Consider the following 17,245-nt stretch of genomic DNA (forward strand, 5'->3'; position numbering starts at 1 on the left):
TATGGATTGTTTATTTACATTTTCTTATAATTTTAGAAGAGTACAATTTGTAAATATTGTCATTGAAATATAGTGCAAGACATATACATGTGACATTTTTATTCTAAAATAACATTTTGTTTCTCCGTGAATATGTTTAAAGCTCAATTTCAATGTCAGACTTTTATAAACGCAGTTTAGCCTTGGGTGTAATGAAGAGGGCCCTTCATGCCCATGTTAAATAAAGGGTTGTGGTGATCCTAAAGGTAGTGCTTCATTTGACAACCAACAAGCCACAGCAGCTTAGGTCTGGGGAGCTAGGAGGTCAGATATCCTTGATGACATCATTATTAAACTCAAGTTCTTGTGAAACTGCTACTGATTCTGTGATGCAATCCCACCACTTTCTTGTCTCCATTCTATCATTTTGTCTCCATCAGTTTCAATATTCGTCATTGGGTATACGTAATTACAAATTCAAGTACTTTCCTGATATATATATATGTATGATTTAAATTTCTATCAGAACAGTTATTCTATTACTTTTCTATAAAAAATGTCCAAAGTTGGAACTATTTTCTTATATAAATAAAATAATCATCCATATTTAGCTACAGAAAACAAAAAATTTAACACAAGGTGTCAAGCCCAAAGTCGTGAGCTTGATATACATCATACATATTTAAATATCTATTGTTTATATATAAGGAGATACATATATAAAGACAACACTGATAAAAATGCTAATTTTAATGTACTAAAAATAACCCTACAATATTTAAAATATAAGCTTATTATTGACATTCACAATTTATATTTTAATAAAACCCCATATTTTTAACTGACCAAAGTTAATTTTAATTATAAAGGAAAAATATGTTTATTGCAGGTATAATAACAACATTCTTCATTGTTAATGATTGTATCAGGGGTCTCAATTTCAAGTTAGACATAAAAAACAGACAAATATACATTTCATGCATAATCATATGTGTTATGATAATAGTGCATCAATTACTTAGTCCTTGAAGAGTAAGTATTGTCAAAAATACTAATCTTAGTATTATTTAATGTTTGGATATTAAAAACATAACTGATTTGAAAGTATACATATACAATGTCACATCATCTAGATAAACAGGCAAGATTTGGGCAAGAAGGAAAATTATTTATCTCTCTTCTAATAGTTAAATTTATTCCAATCCCTGCTCAGTACATGCATAGTTGATTTATAATGTCCTAATAAGTTATAACATTAATGTGGAAGAAGTGACAGTATTACAAATATATTATCCTTGACAGTTTTATTAATTATTGTGCATATGTTATTAGATATAAGGCAATATTATTTAATTTTAATATCATGTTTTTTATAATAAAGCAAATTTCCAATTTAGCAAATAGTTAACTTACCCGGTAATATAACAAATATAAAATATCTATTGACCTGACCCTCAGTGAGAGGAAATGACCAAATAAATAATTTAAATTTCACCACATAATGTTCTTCCTTTGCATTATACATAACAAAGAAAAATAATGATTTTATGTTCTGATATTAATGATCGAATTTCTACCTAATATTGTTTAAGATAGCATTGTTATTCCTACTTAAAATAGCACTTTTCCATCCACTCTAAGAGTGGGTAAAGAGATTATATTTTTATTAGGTCTTCAAGAGTTGTAAACATTGAATGAAGGATTACTTCCAGTTACCGCTTTAAAATATGAAAGTCTAATTCTCCCTAATCAAAAAAGTATCTAAAGCAGCCATAACACTTGAACTGTAACTGAGTTTAACTTTTACTAAATTAAAATAAGTTATAATTGTTATGTCATTATTTGTTCATGATATCATATCTATGATTGCTTGACAAAAGAGCCTTATAGTGTCTAATGTTTCACCATTGTAACAATTTAAAGTCTATAATTGATTTAACCATCAAAATAAAAATTTATTGCATTATTCCTTTTCATTTTCCATATCTATTTAGGGTGAACACATGTACATAATTACTTACTGACACAGATACACAGAAATTTAAATGAAAACACAGATATGGTTGCAGATATATAGATAAAGATATTAAATTATAAGCCCTGGCCGAGTAGTTCGGTTGGTAAGAGCATCCTCCTGATACACCAAGGTTCAGGTTCAATCCCCAGTCAGGGCACATACAAGAATCAACTAATGAATGCATAAATAAGTGGAACAGCGAAAACCAATGTTTCTCCCTCTCTCTCCCTCTTCCTCTCTCTCTTTTTAAAATCAATAAATAAAAATTTTAAAAGATATTAAATTATAAATAGGTAGATAGATGTGAATTTGCCCTGCAAGTTTTCTTGGATGTTTCAACTTAATTACCATTAAATATAAAATATATTTTAATTTCTTAAATTTCTGATATAGTCTTTGCTTTGTGAAGTATTTATAGCACATATATATGAATGTTGAAAAATAATACTTCTATCTATTACAGTAAATTATAGTAACCCTGCTTTGTAGGGAAAAAAATGGATGATAGTCTGAGGAAAAACTAACTCCCTTTGAAACTTTTAGAATTGATGTCTCAGTTTTATAGAGCATATTTTATATGAATAGAGAATATTTTACAGAAGTAGAGCATATTTTACATGGAGATCCTTCTTCATTGCACCCAAGACTAAACTGTGTTTATAGATGTCCCTGTAGGTGAATTACTGACGTTTATATGCTTACACTACACATTGCTATATGTGTTGTTGTCTCCCGTGTTATACTGACTTCCTGCAAATATCGTTTCTTGTTTTATTGACTTTCCTAAGATCCTTCTTTAGTAAATATGAGAAAAAAGTCCATTATGCATTGAATACTCTATTATGTTACATTAAACTTAGTGAGTTTAGCATATTCCAATATAAAATTTGTGAGGTATATCTATTTCCTACATTTAGAAACATGTTCATCTTTAAAATAAAAACCAAATAATTACTAGCCACTGATTTTTCCATATTAAGTTGAATAAATTTGGTTTGAAAAACTATAATGAAGTCATGCATGCTCGTCATAATTGTAGAGCCAATTTGAAAAAGTAATATGAGCCGCAGGTTTTTTAATTCATACTTATAAAACAATCATATGCTCTGGTGTTTCATTGATTAATTAGGAAGTCCAAGAATTATCTTGTTCATGAGGAGAAATACAGAATATGAAAGCACTCATTCTTCCTGCAATTGATTTATAATTTGGCAAAGTAATTGAATAGAAAAAATGAAAAAGAGAAATCTTGAAGACCACCTTAAGAAAATATTCAGGTCTTATTTTTACTACCTTCTCTCATAAAAGTAAATAAGTATCACACACACAAACACACACACACACAACACACACACGTGCACGCACATATGCACACATACACACTACACCACCTCCAGAACAACAATAACACCTCACGAGGTTTCCATTTTCTCTTCATTGGCAGATCCATTATCATGACTTTAGCGTTTGGGAGGTGTTTCTTGCTGGTGCTAATGTAAAATATCTTGCTTAGGCTCCAGAGATCATGCTTTTATTCAGGCACTTTGCATTCTTAATGTAGCTATAAGATCTCTTACTAGTGCTAAATTTAGGGACAAGTGCATTAACTTATTAGGACTGCTATGGAAATGTATAAAAGTGCAACAAAGACACTCTCCTCACTGCGCATCCCTTACTGTATTTTAATGATGAGGATGGTGGTTGTTCCCGGCAGAGGAATTTAAAGTGACTAAACACACACACACACACACACACACACACAGAAAAAGTTTTTCAAGATGTTTAAAACAATCCAGGAAGCACTGCTTTCAGCTAATCACTGTGTGTGTGTGTGTGTGTGTGTGTGTGTGTTTGTGTTTTTAATTTTTCATATACAATTTGACAGCTTTGGATATGTTACCTGATTTTTTAATCCTTAGTTTTCTTGGGTCATATCAGAGTTGGAGGTTAACATCCTTTTTCTAAAGTTCTAGAATTTTATGTAAAAATCTAAATAGCATAATGTCATGATTATTTAAGAGGGTATATGTTTTAAGACACAAGGCTTTTTTAAAGAAACAATTATGCAAAATACAAAGAAAAAATGTTCTATCTCAGGAAACATGTCTTATGTTCTACATACAACATTTCATATTTATAAATGAGGGACAGGTAAAAAGAAACAAAGCTAATTAAAACCAATGTCCTTTTGGTCTTAGCATACTTTCTTCTTCCTTAAGAAAACTTAATATTATTTAAGTAGATAATTTAAGAGGTAAATTATCCAATAAAGTAGTCAGAAGTATAAATATTTAAAGTATCACATTGGGCATTTTTTAAACTATCACACTGTTTTTTTTCCAATGTTAGATTTATTTTTTATATTTAAATTTTCATTTGATGGAACAAAATTAGTCTAATGTATAGCAAACTAAAGATCCATTTCACTGAAGCATCTATATTAATACTAAATATTAATCCATCTAGACTGTTCCCTTTCATAGAGAACACATTACAGCCAATGTTTATTTATTACACACTCACGTTTTTCATTAAGTTAACTTTTACCTTAATTTATAGTTTCTTCTGTACAATATATTACCATAATGCTCACATATTTTGTTATATAATTTTTCAAAGAACTCTGATTAACTGCAGCTACTCATAGTGCAAATATTGTACAGAATGTATATCTGCCTCAAATCACTACTGATGTCTAAAGAGAGGTGAGCCAGAAGAAAAAAATCTCCAATTAATTTTTCCAATCCTTTAGGTGAATGTGCCATAGAAGAGAAAGTGCTTTGGCTCAACTTTGCATTTAGTGGGGTCACAGGAATACACCAAATAAAATCTCCATGCAAGGTCACACTCAGAAGAGCTTCTGCTCCAACATACAATTTATCAAGTTGAGCAACACAACATTTAAAACTCCAATTTCAAAGCCTACTTTGATACTGTGATATTGTTACATTGGTATTTTTATTTCAACTATGCAATGAATACAATGGTGGTGGTATAATTATGTCAACCATTTCAAAATTGTCTTAAAATATCAAATAGCATAATAAAAGGAAACATTATGCTTTTCCATTCTAGAAATTATTATATTATATGACTTGCTTTATTAGTCCAACCAAATCTGACTCAAACTTAGTGAATTACTTTTAAATTGATACTACCTATCTGCTCCCTCTACAGCATTTTTCTATTCATTATTCCCAGAATTAGATTTGCTCACACCAGGCACTTTATCTTACATTTTCTCATTTTTCAAAACAAACATAGAGTTGACAGTGTTTTTAACATCTTGGCATATATCTAAATGCCTGCAATTCTATTTTACAAATTTGAGAAAATTTGAGTTAAAAACCATAATGTATTCGACGACAAGATCACAAGTGCAAGCTGTTCATGTTATGCCCAAGTCTTTGCTTCTGTGTGCTAGAAAGCATGTTCTTTCATCTTCTTTATCTTTTAAAAAATCTACCATCCAAATCTGAGTTAACCAGTTTTGTAGTTACTCAAATGTATTCTGCACTTAACATAGCATTGCCTAGGCAATGAAGCAGTCTCTGAATCTTAAAATAGGATTTATTCTCTATTGAATGCAGGAGGTGTTTAAATCACTCTTTTTTTCCAAGTTAAGAACATTGGATGATCACATTAATTCTTAGTCAACTATGGTTGAAAATTGATAGCTCTTCTAATTTATAATATAAAAAGTAACTTTCATGCAAAAGTTAGCACTTTTTGTGGTCACAGCATCACTTCTTTTTTTCACAGCACATAGATTTCAAAAACCTTGTAGAAATCTTTATAAATCTTACAGATCTATATGACAAAATATTAAATGACAACAAACATCCAAAAAGACCTCCAACTTCTCCTCAAATCTATAGTCCATTACATTCTCATCAAAAATTGATCATAAAAATAAATGTGAACTTATCTACTACAGGTGCTCACTTTTCATCTAATGCACCCTTGTTATTTAAAGTAGATTCTAAGAGCATACACTCTTAGCAATATCTAAATGGAAACATTATAAAATGTTGATAACCTTACAATTAAAATTTGTCATACCATTTGAGATTAATGTGCTTGAAAATTTAATAGATGTGAATGGCTATACTGATTATGCAAAAAAAAAAAAAACAACCCACCAATGCACCCTCAAATCAATGCATTTTCCATGTCACTTCAAATAAAACATGCCAATTTTGCTTTTGCAACTCTTTCCCTCCTGTGGTTTTCATCCAGTCTTTATTACATTAAGATATATTTGCCTGCTTACTGGTAATGGAGAGCAATTATATAGCCAACCAACATGCACATTTTAGAATGCTGACCTGAGTGAGAACCACAGATAGTTGAAGAAACCTATATCAGGTAAAGTGATCACATTAACTCTGGCATCCTCTTTCCATTTATATATGTTGCTCATATATCACTTCACTTTAATATTAAAAAAATAAAGAAATCATGTCTTTTTAAATTATGAAAAAGGTGCATTTATTTTTTTAGTTCTGACTCAAATTAAATAAGCAACAGTTATGAGAAAACCAAGGGTCCATTTCAAATTAATTTAGTAATAGCAATATACATACACACACTAATGTGCGAGTAATTCAAAGCTACTGAAATCAACCAGCATAATATAAAGTTTGACTTTATTTTTATAATAATGTTTCATATGCAAAATTTGAGCACTATAGAAAGAGCTTGGTTAGGTATCAGTTTTGTAAAAGTAAAATAAGAAGCAAATGTTTGCAAGTTATTTCACTGAGCATTTTAATAATACCTTATTCAAATACTATAAAATTATGTATTCTTTATTCTTACCTGCTTCCAAATGTTGAGAAAGAGAGAGAGAGAAAGAGAGAGAGAGAGAGAGAGAGAGAGAGAGAGAGAGACACCTACTAGGAGAAAAAGCAATATTTGCACTACTTGATTATTAGGAAAAAAAAATGAATAGCTCATATTCGCAACCTAAGTAAATAACACTTACTGTTGTGAGCAATGGAACTGAGTTTAGCCTTGCTCAGCACTGACGATTCCGGCAGCGTTGTGGCTTCTGTCTCATTCCTCCTCTTTTTATAGTATCTTCACAGCTGAATCTTCATGCATCTCAGTGTGCCTCCCTCTTGGAGCATTACTTCTCACTCAGACAGGCAGAAAGCTGAAGCCAAAGGAACTCTCTATCTGATTGGTTTCCATTCAGCGTTTCTGATTAATAACAGACAGTCCCTCACATAGGAAGATATTGCCGCTGATGGCGCTGCAGGGCTCCAGGTTTGGGACTGGGGCAGTAAAGACCTCTGTAGGCACAGCGATTTGCAAGCGAATGGAGTGGGAGGGAGGGCTCGGAGAAGAGAGCTTTGTCAAAGATCCCCATAAGAGAACATCACCCAGGGTTTTTAGTCTTGGTTAATCAGCTTCTTTAATCTGTTTGCAGGTGGGAGGGAAAGGTCACAGCGTGTCTAACCTGTAAATCATCTGAAGAAAATATACATCCCATGCAGAGAGCGGTGGCTCAAAGGGGACTTTGTGTGTCTTCCCTGCAGAATTCCCCACCCCTTCTTTCAGTTCAATACCACAATTCCAAGTTTAAGAAAAGGAAGAGAAAAAAAAATCCAAATTATATTTGTCATTGCTAATGAATTTTTATCTGTCTCTCTGAGTTTATAAACTAGCATAAATTTCCAGCACAGTAATTTAGAAGCATCTAGTATCAATGCTTTAACATGTTCTTTTTCAGTAACGAGAATGATATCTAGCATAATTTCAAGTGTCTACAACATTTTGCTTTTTACTTGATAATACAGTTAAGGGATTTTCACCTTCTCTGGAAATGTCCAGAACTAATGGTGACCATAGCCCCATCACAAGAAATAGATGGTCCACCTGTTAGATTCACTGTTGCACATTGCACAGCTACGAGGAAGGGTAAACCATAACTGAGTCAAACCCTGTGTCAGAAGAGAAGTCCCGTTAGCACTGCTGGAAATGGCACAATAGAAGGGTATTGATTAGCAGATAAATCTTTCTGAAAAGAAGTTCTAGTAATAGTTGTACAAAATGTACAGTGGGAATATGGCTCACTTTGTAATGACTTGTTAAGCCACAGTAAGTAAATAGCTTAAATGCCAAACAATATCAATATCCTACTTGATGCTTCAAAGGAAAACTGACAAAAAGAAAATAAAATCACCACATTTTTCTCTCTCTCCAGTGGAGGTGTAGCTTAGCCATGAAGTGTAGATAATAGAGCTGCATATCTAAGACATGTGCATCATGGAAATTTATTTCTTAAAAAGGAAAACAAATATGACGAACAGGCAGATTTACATATCCTCAAATATAAGGTGGCACTGCCAACACTTTGTAAAGCAAATCCTCAGGCAAGGATTAAAAATCAAATAAAAACAAAACAAAACACTGAACTGCTTTGCACAACAACTTTCAGGTGCCACTATTATGAATATACTCTATCAGTCCTCAACACCATAGATTTGTTCCTACAACCTCAAGGTTAAGCTATACTCAGGAATGGAGTGGGACATTATAAATTGTTTCCTCCTTTTCCCTAACAAACCATCATTGCTCATATCCCTACTTACATCAAACCCCCTCTGGAGTTGAAGGTTCTCCAATCATCTGTCATCACCGTGATTTTTATCACTGTGGCTTGAGATAGCCCCAAATCTCATCAGAATCCCCTCAGACCAATTAGGCCTGATGGTGAATCTGCTTAACTTCATAAAATTCTTTGTGTCCTTGGTCTTGTCTTTGAACATTCCCTTTAATTCCCTGATCTAACTCAAAGCTGGCTGTCATATAAAAATAATTTTCTATTTCGTATTTCTCACCTGAGAGAGGATATTAGTCCCATAGCCCATGTACTGCAGGACCTGGAGTTGGGATAAATGATCTTTGCTGGGCCATTTTTCCTCTCACCTGTATCCATGCTTGCCATAGATTTCATCGTGCCTAAGTCTCCTTGTTTAAATCATTTAAAGACCTTAGTAAATTCAGCAACCCCTGAGGCGATCCACACAATGCATTGATTCCTTCTTGCCTTGTTATTTCGATTTCCAATGATCATTTCTTCCTCTCCACTTCAACTCTAAGCTCATGGTCATGCCCTACCAGAGGAGGAGAAAAAAACACACAACATGATTTTTTTTTTTGGACAACCTTAACATATCTTCTCCATTCTTTACCTCAAGGTGGATTAGCCATGAGCTGACTCAATAAAACTAAATAGGCTTCCCCTTCATGACATAATCATGGCCCAAAGGCCCTACCTTAACAGCATCACCTTATCACCTTGGGCTTTGGGATTTCAACATCTGAATTATGGGAAAACACAAACATTCAGATCACAGCAAAATTATATATATATATATATATATATATATATATATAAATAATTATATGTATATATATATAAATAATTATATATATATAAATAATTATATATATATATAAATAATTATATATATATATATAGTTTTTCTTAGATGAACCTTGAATTGCACCTATGTGTGTGTCACTGATGGTGTTTATCCCTAAACTGTGACTCAGTACATAGACATGCCATTATAAAAAATACTATGACCTCTAAGTAATGTTTTATTTTTAAAAAAAGAACACAATTCTGACTTCTGTGAAATCATTCTCTGTGACCTGATGCCTACGTCCCCTGCAGGACCTCTCCATTGACCTCACACCAGTGTTGATCACTTCTCTGAGATTCTCCTTTCTCTGCTTAATCATATATGATCCCAAGGCCCATCCCCAACTCCTTTGCGTTCTCTCTTGTCTCTTCTCACACCCTGACTGCACATACACAACTACAGAGAGCGAGTCTTTTTCAGAGAATGGTGAAAAAAGGTAAGGAAAATGCAAAACGTGGCCTTGAAGTGTGGGCCGGGGAGAGGCTGTGGGATTATGAAGTGATCCATACTTCAAATAGTGCAGCCGAAGTGGAGTTTTAGAATCAGAGCTGCTGTTCTTAGTTGTTCTTTGTCTTTTCTTCCTGGTTCAGAGAGCTTCAGCACAGTTCAAGCTTTATATAAAATATAAAAGTTTAGAAAGTTTACAGAATGCTTGATTCTGTCCTTGCATATTCATAAACCATGTAGAATATAAATGGGTTATACGACTCCACTATTTTTTTTTAAATTTTACTTATATTTATCACTGGAGCCTTTACAACTGCTATCACTATTACTTGTAATAACAATACCACTGATCATAATGATAGTAAAGGCTATAATTTATCATATACTTGCATCAGTAACTACAAGTATTTTTTATATTTCTACAACGTGGATTATCTCTTCTTAATATAGTGCAAAAACACGATCAGTGAAGCTATTTTGTCAAAAGTTACTTACTCAAGAAACTGGTAGAACTGGAAGCAGAAACTAGTTCTATTTAAATTTATTGCCCATTTTTTAAGCACTATACCCTAGCAGTGATGGCGAACTTTTTGAGCTTGGCGTGTCAGCATTTTGAAAAACCTTAACTTAACTCTGGTGCCGTGTCACATATAGAAATTTTTTTATATTTGCAACCATAGTAAAACAAAGACATATTTTTGATATTTATTTTATATATTTAAATGCCATTTAACAAAGAAAAATCAACCAAAAAAAATGAGATCGCCTGTTACCTCTGACACGCGTGTCATAGGTTCGTCATCACTGCCCTACAGCCTCCTTCAGTTGCCTACTGGCAACAAAGTACAGCCCAACTCAGGAACTGATGGACAAAAGTTACTGGAATATTATGTATCCCTAAAGAGTTTTCATCCTCAAAATTTCAACACAGCATAGAATCATATTTAAAAGGTTTTTCCTTGCCAAAGAAGATTTGTTTTAATATTATATAGAATATAGCAAATTTGTATCTAGATTTAGAATAAGTACTGGTAAGGAATTAGGTTAGAAGAACATGACAATTTATAAATGATTTATAGGTATTAAATATATTTTAAAGATTTTTTGGCTCATGGATAAATTTTGGAAAATACTTACAAATGCTTGCCTAGATCATGTTAGATATGAATTCTGAAAATAATATAACAAAAATTCTACTGGCACCTACATTAAAGAAAGATATATGTTTAAAAGCCCTAGAGCAGTGATGGCGAACCTTTTGAGCTCAGCGTGTCAGCATTTTGAAAAACCCTAACTTAACTCTGGTGCCGTGTCACATATAGAAATTTTTTGACATTTGCAACCATAGTAAAACAAAGACTTATAATTTTGATATTTATTTTATATATTTAAATGCCATTTAACAAAGAAAAATCAACCAAAAAAATGAGTTCGTGTGTCACCTCTGACACGTGTGTCATAGGTTCGCCATCACTGCCCTAGAGGTTTGTTCACCATTGTATTTTTTCAGCACATAGAAAAGCACAAAGTAACTAGCCAATAAATGTTATGTTATGTAATTAGCATGAGTTTTTTTAAAATATATTTTTATTGATTTCAGAGAGGAAGAGAGAGATAGAAACATCAGTGATGAAAGAGAACCACTGATTGGCTGCCTCCTGCATGCCCCACACTGGTGGTCGAGCCCATAACCCAGGCATGTGCCCTGACCAGGAATTGAATCTGGGATCCTTCAGTCTGCCAAACCAACTAGGGTGATTAGCATAAGTTTTAAATAAAATGAATCCTATATAATAAAGAGCTAATATGCAAATGGTTGTCATACCCTCACGCCATAATGGGGACCAGCCAGGTCCAAATGAGCTCCCAAGAGTGGAATGGGGACTAGCCAGGCTGCGGCCTGGGAGAGAGACAAGCCGTGCGCCCCGTGGTCCCAGGTGCCAGTGGCTGTGCCTGCAGCCTGGGAGAGGGAAAAACCACCTGCCCTGTGGTCCCAAGCACCAGTGGCTGTGCCTGTGGCCCGGGAGAGGGACAAGCTGACAACCCCACGGTCCCAGGCACCAGCACCTGTGGCTTTGGCCTGGGCAAGGCTGCCTGCCCACGATCCCCTGCAGCTGTTGCCAGCCCAGATGATGCCAGCCTAGGTTCTGGGTGACTGCAGCCAGCCAGAGGAGGGAATCCTGGGTCCCAGGTGTGGGGCGAGGCAGAGGCATTTAGGGGTGATCAGGCCAGCAGGGGAGCAGTTAGAGGTAATCAGGCAGGCAGGCAGAGGTGGTTAGGGTGATCAGGCAGGCAGGCAGAAGGGGTTGGGGCAATCAGGCAGGCAGGCAGGCGAGTGGTTAGAAGCTAGCGGTCCAGATGCAGTCGGACATCTCCCGAGGGGTCCTGGATTGAAGAGGGCACAGGACCTGGATTGATGAGGGACGCCCCCCCGCCATGCATGGATTTTGTGCACCAGGCCTCTATTATTTAATAAAAAAACGTAGTCATTTATTTTATTTTCAAATGAAAATGGTTTTGCTATAAGCTTATACATAAACATTGTATGTTTACTCTAAAAGATAATCACTTGATAACACACAAATAAAGAAAATTTCTATTCCTTTCATTTAGCATATAAGGGAAATCACTCACACAATTCATTTTAAATAAATGAGATCATATTCTATATATTATTTTTATCATGGATATTTTTAATATTGTGTTTTAACACTGCTTTCCTCCCCCCTTATTTTCCCTTGTCCCTATTCTCCTTGTATTTTACTACTTCCTCTTCTAATGTAGGTACTGACATTAATAGCCTCTTTTATAATTTTCTGTAACTTATATAACCATATTTTTAAAATATATCTACTTACCTATCATGTATCTACCTATTTTTATATGTGCCCTTAGTGTTTTAATTAAAAATAAACAGCATATTACATTAACTTCTCTGCATCTTGCTTTTATACTTAACAATATATTGTAGACATTTCTGCAAGTTAATTGATAAACATATTGATTTAAAGGCAGCTAAACTTCCTATTTTATTTTATTTTATTGATATTTTGTGTGTTTTTTGTTGTTGTATTATAAGTTTCATCAGCTTACAAATTGATAATTTAGGATTTATTTTTCTTGGTAAAACACTGCCCACCTGCTCTCAAGCTCCTAAAATTTACTTTCTGTCTTCTTCCCTACTATTTCTCCCTTTGAATGTGTTTTATTTAATTATCATAAAGGAATGAAATTAAATATTGGTGTTTAGTTTGCAATTATATGGATTCTAGGTTTGATTTTAGTCTATTAATGAATAGAATAACAAAATAAAAATGGCATTTGCTCAGAGAAAGAGAGAGAGATAGATAGAGAGAGAGAGAGAGAGAGAGAGAACTTTTATATTTATATTTAAAAGTCTGTTATCAACAATTTAAATTTTAAAAACATTGACCCTTAAATCAAAGAGCTTTGTAATAAACAGTATTTCAAAGCTTCAAAAGAGTAGCCTGCCCATGAAAATAGCAGAAATTATAGAGAATTGAAAGAAAAATGTTTCCCAAAAAGTAAGCTGATATTTACGTCTGTGTGTGTGTCATAGTTTGATTTAGTTAAAAGCAATTTCTTATAGGTGATTCATAAGGAGTTTTCCATCAGTGACTTTAATATAAATGACTTACATAAGCTTTCAGCTAATGATGTCTAATTTGATATTTTCCCATATCCTTTAAGGATAAAAATTTATTTTTACAATCTTTTTAAATTTTAAAATACTTTTTGTTTTATATTTCTTTAATCTTTGCAATTTTTATATTGTGTTTTACAATATATATCAACACATTGTATTATATTGTAATAAATGTGTTACCAGTTGTACTATTTATACAAAAGTTATAATTAATATAGTACAAAAAGTCATAGCCATATATATATATGTATGTATTAAGTGCACAACCAAGAAAAGATTGAGAGCTCTGAGTCAGACAGTGACTTTGACATAATCTGCCTAAATGAAAGCCCTTTGAAAGAATACCTTGACACACACAGAAGTTTGCTAGAAGCACTCAGTGTAGAAAGTCTGAGTTTCTTCTCTTAAGACACCAAAAGGATAACTTATACCCTGCAGAAAGGTGACCTTGGGAAGTTATCTTTCTAAACCCACTAAAAGGAAAGATTTTTGAGTCTTATATACTGTCTGTTAGCATTAAGCCCTGGTTGGAGTGAAACTAGCTCAGTGGTTCTTGGCCGTGTTCACACTTGGCAATCATCTGAGCATAAGCTGCTCAACTTGAAATTCTGATTCAGTTGTTCTAGGGCAATGGTTCTCAACCTGTGGGTCGCGACCCCTTTCGCGGTCGAACGACCCTTTCACGGGGTCGCCTAAGACCATCTTGCATATCAGATATTTACGTTACGATTCATAACAGTAGCAACATTACAATTTTGAAGTAGCAACGAAAATAATTTTATGGTTGGGTCACAACATGAAGAACTGTATTTAAAGGGTTGAGAACCACTGTTTTAGGGTAAATCCCAGATGCTGGCGATTTCCATAGCTGCCCTAGTGATTGCAGTAAGGAGAAAATCCCATCACAACCACAGGCTAGGGAATTGATCTGAGAATAACAGGCCTACAAAGTCAGAACCTGGTTATGTTCAGGAGAGGGTATAACATGTGAGATCTACAGGTCTCTGAAGACTTCCGTTTCCAGTTCTTCCAATCCCATTATGTAGTGCTCAAGGTCAATAGAAGTGTGTTGTTGTTGTTTTTAATGTTTTTATTATTTGTTTTTAAGAAAGAGAGGAAGGGAGAAGGGCCGAGAGATAGAAACATTGATGAGAGAGAAACAGCCATTGGCTGCCTCTTGCACACCCCCTACTGGGGACTGAGCCAGAAACCCAGGCATGTGCCCTGATCAGGAATTGAATCAGAGACCTCTTGGTTCATAGGTCAAAGGTCAATCACTGAGACACACTGGCCGGCAGAAGTTTTTCTATTTCTTTTAATGTATTGCATTTTGTTTAGTTTGCATACTTTGCCTATGCTGTTCCTTTTGCCAGAAAAGTCTTCTGTTCTTTATTTTTTGAAATCTTTCAACACAGTGTAAACGCCACCTCCTTTGTGAAGGTGTCCTTGGCGAACCCCTCCTCCTCAGGAATTGCTAATGGGCACACATCTCTTTCTGTCTCTTTTGCTTGTTGTTGACAGGCCTGTCTCCCTCCATCAGACTGTAAGTTCTTTGGAGGCTGAACTCTCTTCTCATTTGCACGTGGTGGTATTACCAGCACATACATTATGATATGCCTGACAATAACAGGGCCCAGAAAGCAGGGTCTCCAATTTTTTAATTAGCCAACTAATTAATGTATATGATTTCAAGGTTTTTATTTTATTGTATTTTTTTACCAAAAGGAAGAACTGTCTGCAATCACCTCATTATATGTAAATATAGCTAACTTTATTTGTACAGCAAAGTAATTTAACCGGCAAAGCTAGGGTAACCATTTTATAAACACACCTTAAAAGAAATATAATATTAGTCAATACTTGGTTTCACAGCTTTGGCTCTTGTGTACGAAGATTAATATCTTAATACCCATATATTAATTTCAGTTCTTAAAAGAAAAATGCACACAGAAGAACTAGACTATACTTGTGTTTTTGTTTGTTTTTAGTTTAATTGGTGTCATTTTTAACAATAAAGGCTACCACAGTTGAAAACCAAGCGTAAGTTATTGCACTAGTTACCTCCTAAATTTTCCTCATTGGATCTCCGCAATAATATAAAAAGGCACACGCATGAATTTTCTCACCCTACAAATGAAGAAATGTAGGTTCAAAATGGTGAAATGCTAAAGCCAGATCACAGAGCTAGCAGCTAGTGCAAATGCTGAACCCAGATTTGTTCTACTCTGACACTTGTGTGATGTCTAGTGTGCTGTACATGCAAACATGACATGTTCTGAGCATATTTGTCTGATTTTCTTATTATAGTCTGCTTTTTAAGAGAATGGGTTGATCATTTAGATCGTAATTCCAAATTTTCCATGTGCTAACTGGGTCAATCTGAGCAAGATACTCAATGCCTCACAGTCTCAATTTTCACACAACAGAGGAGAAAATAATCATAGGGTCTTTGTGACAATCAAATGAGGCAATGGCATTGCTATGGAGAACTAGGTGTTAAGGGATTAGCATCAAATTTGGAGTTTTTTCTCTTAAACAAACAGAAGTTCACCTACAGGCACAAGGCCCAGCTGTCCTTTAAGAATTCTTCTGGTTTACTTATACCTTCCCACCTGATGATGACTTTTCTTCAAATTTGACACCTGGGCCAAGGCTAACATTTGGTTTTGCATCAGTTTACTCACAGCTGAAGTCTTGGATGTCTGATTGGGTTTTTCACTTTGGGATTCCAGACTATCACTGTGAGCTAACATTTACTGAGCCTACTCTTGGACTGTAACTTAATTATGCACAATGTGACAAGGGCAAGATGATTTGGAAAGAATCTGCCAACATTGTTTTACTAGTAGAGAAAGCCAAAGGAAAAATTACAAATTGTATTTCCTGAACCTCTCCAATGTGCAGCACAAAAGCCTTTATGTTGGCTTATGGGGGCGAAAAGTGCAGTAATGAAAATAATGGCATTCATGTCATCAGTGTGAGATGTGAGCTTTGTATAGTACATATTTCTATTATACAGCATGATTGTATCTGGGTACTTCAGGATTTATATATAATTAATTAGTGGCCTGGTGCACGGATTCATGCACATTGAAAAGAAATTAATTAGAAGGCGGCTGGCGGGGTGGGACTGGGCAAGATGGGCCGGACACACCCTGGAGTCAACCTACCATGGTCCCTCCCCAGCCAGCCGCACCAGGGGTGCTGTGGCTCGAGGGGCATCTGCAGAGTGAGAATGGTCCCTCTGGTGTGGTGTGGGGTCCTTAGGCCAGGCCTGCGGGGATCAGGCTGAAACCGGCTCTCTGACATCCCCAGAGGGGTCTGGGAGTGTGAGAGGGGCACTCTGCAAAGTTACTGTGGTACAGGGAGTGGAACGCAAATGCAAGTGTGCAGTAAACCAGATTCTGGGCCAAAAGTGCCTCAACAACAACATAACTCACAGCCAAAGGTGGAATCAGGTGGCCCCCCAAGGAATCGGGCTCCTTCCTCTCTGGTTCCTGGGTGCGTCACCCGAGAACGGTTGCTGCCACGTCTCCAGAGCTCGGCAGATCTTACGTTGAGCCTATGACTCCTGGTGGTTAGTGCATGTCATACCTACCAGCTGGTCGGATGGTTGGACGATTGGACGGTTGGGCGGTTGTTTAACCTTTTATATATATAATATATATATATATATATATAATGTACAAGTTTTAA

The 17,245-nt window shown here is 34.9% G+C and overlaps 1 protein-coding gene across 1 annotated transcript in view; it reads right to left on the reverse strand.

Annotated features, from left to right (window-relative positions):
* CDH9 (cadherin 9) overlaps positions 1-7,142 on the reverse strand; it is a 92,947-nt gene extending 85,805 nt beyond the window's left edge. The window contains exon 1 of the mRNA XM_070411432.1: positions 6,984-7,142. The gene's annotated coding sequence lies outside the window, so the exon portion shown is untranslated. The remainder of the gene's footprint in view (positions 1-6,983) is intronic.
* Positions 7,143-17,245: the final 10,103 nt, after the last annotated feature.

This window comes from Myotis yumanensis, unplaced genomic scaffold (genome assembly GCF_028538775.1).
Source record: "Myotis yumanensis isolate MYYU_CA2020_CCGP unplaced genomic scaffold, mMyoYum1.0.hap1 SCAF_4, whole genome shotgun sequence".
Classification (NCBI taxonomy): Eukaryota; Metazoa; Chordata; class Mammalia; order Chiroptera; family Vespertilionidae; genus Myotis; species Myotis yumanensis.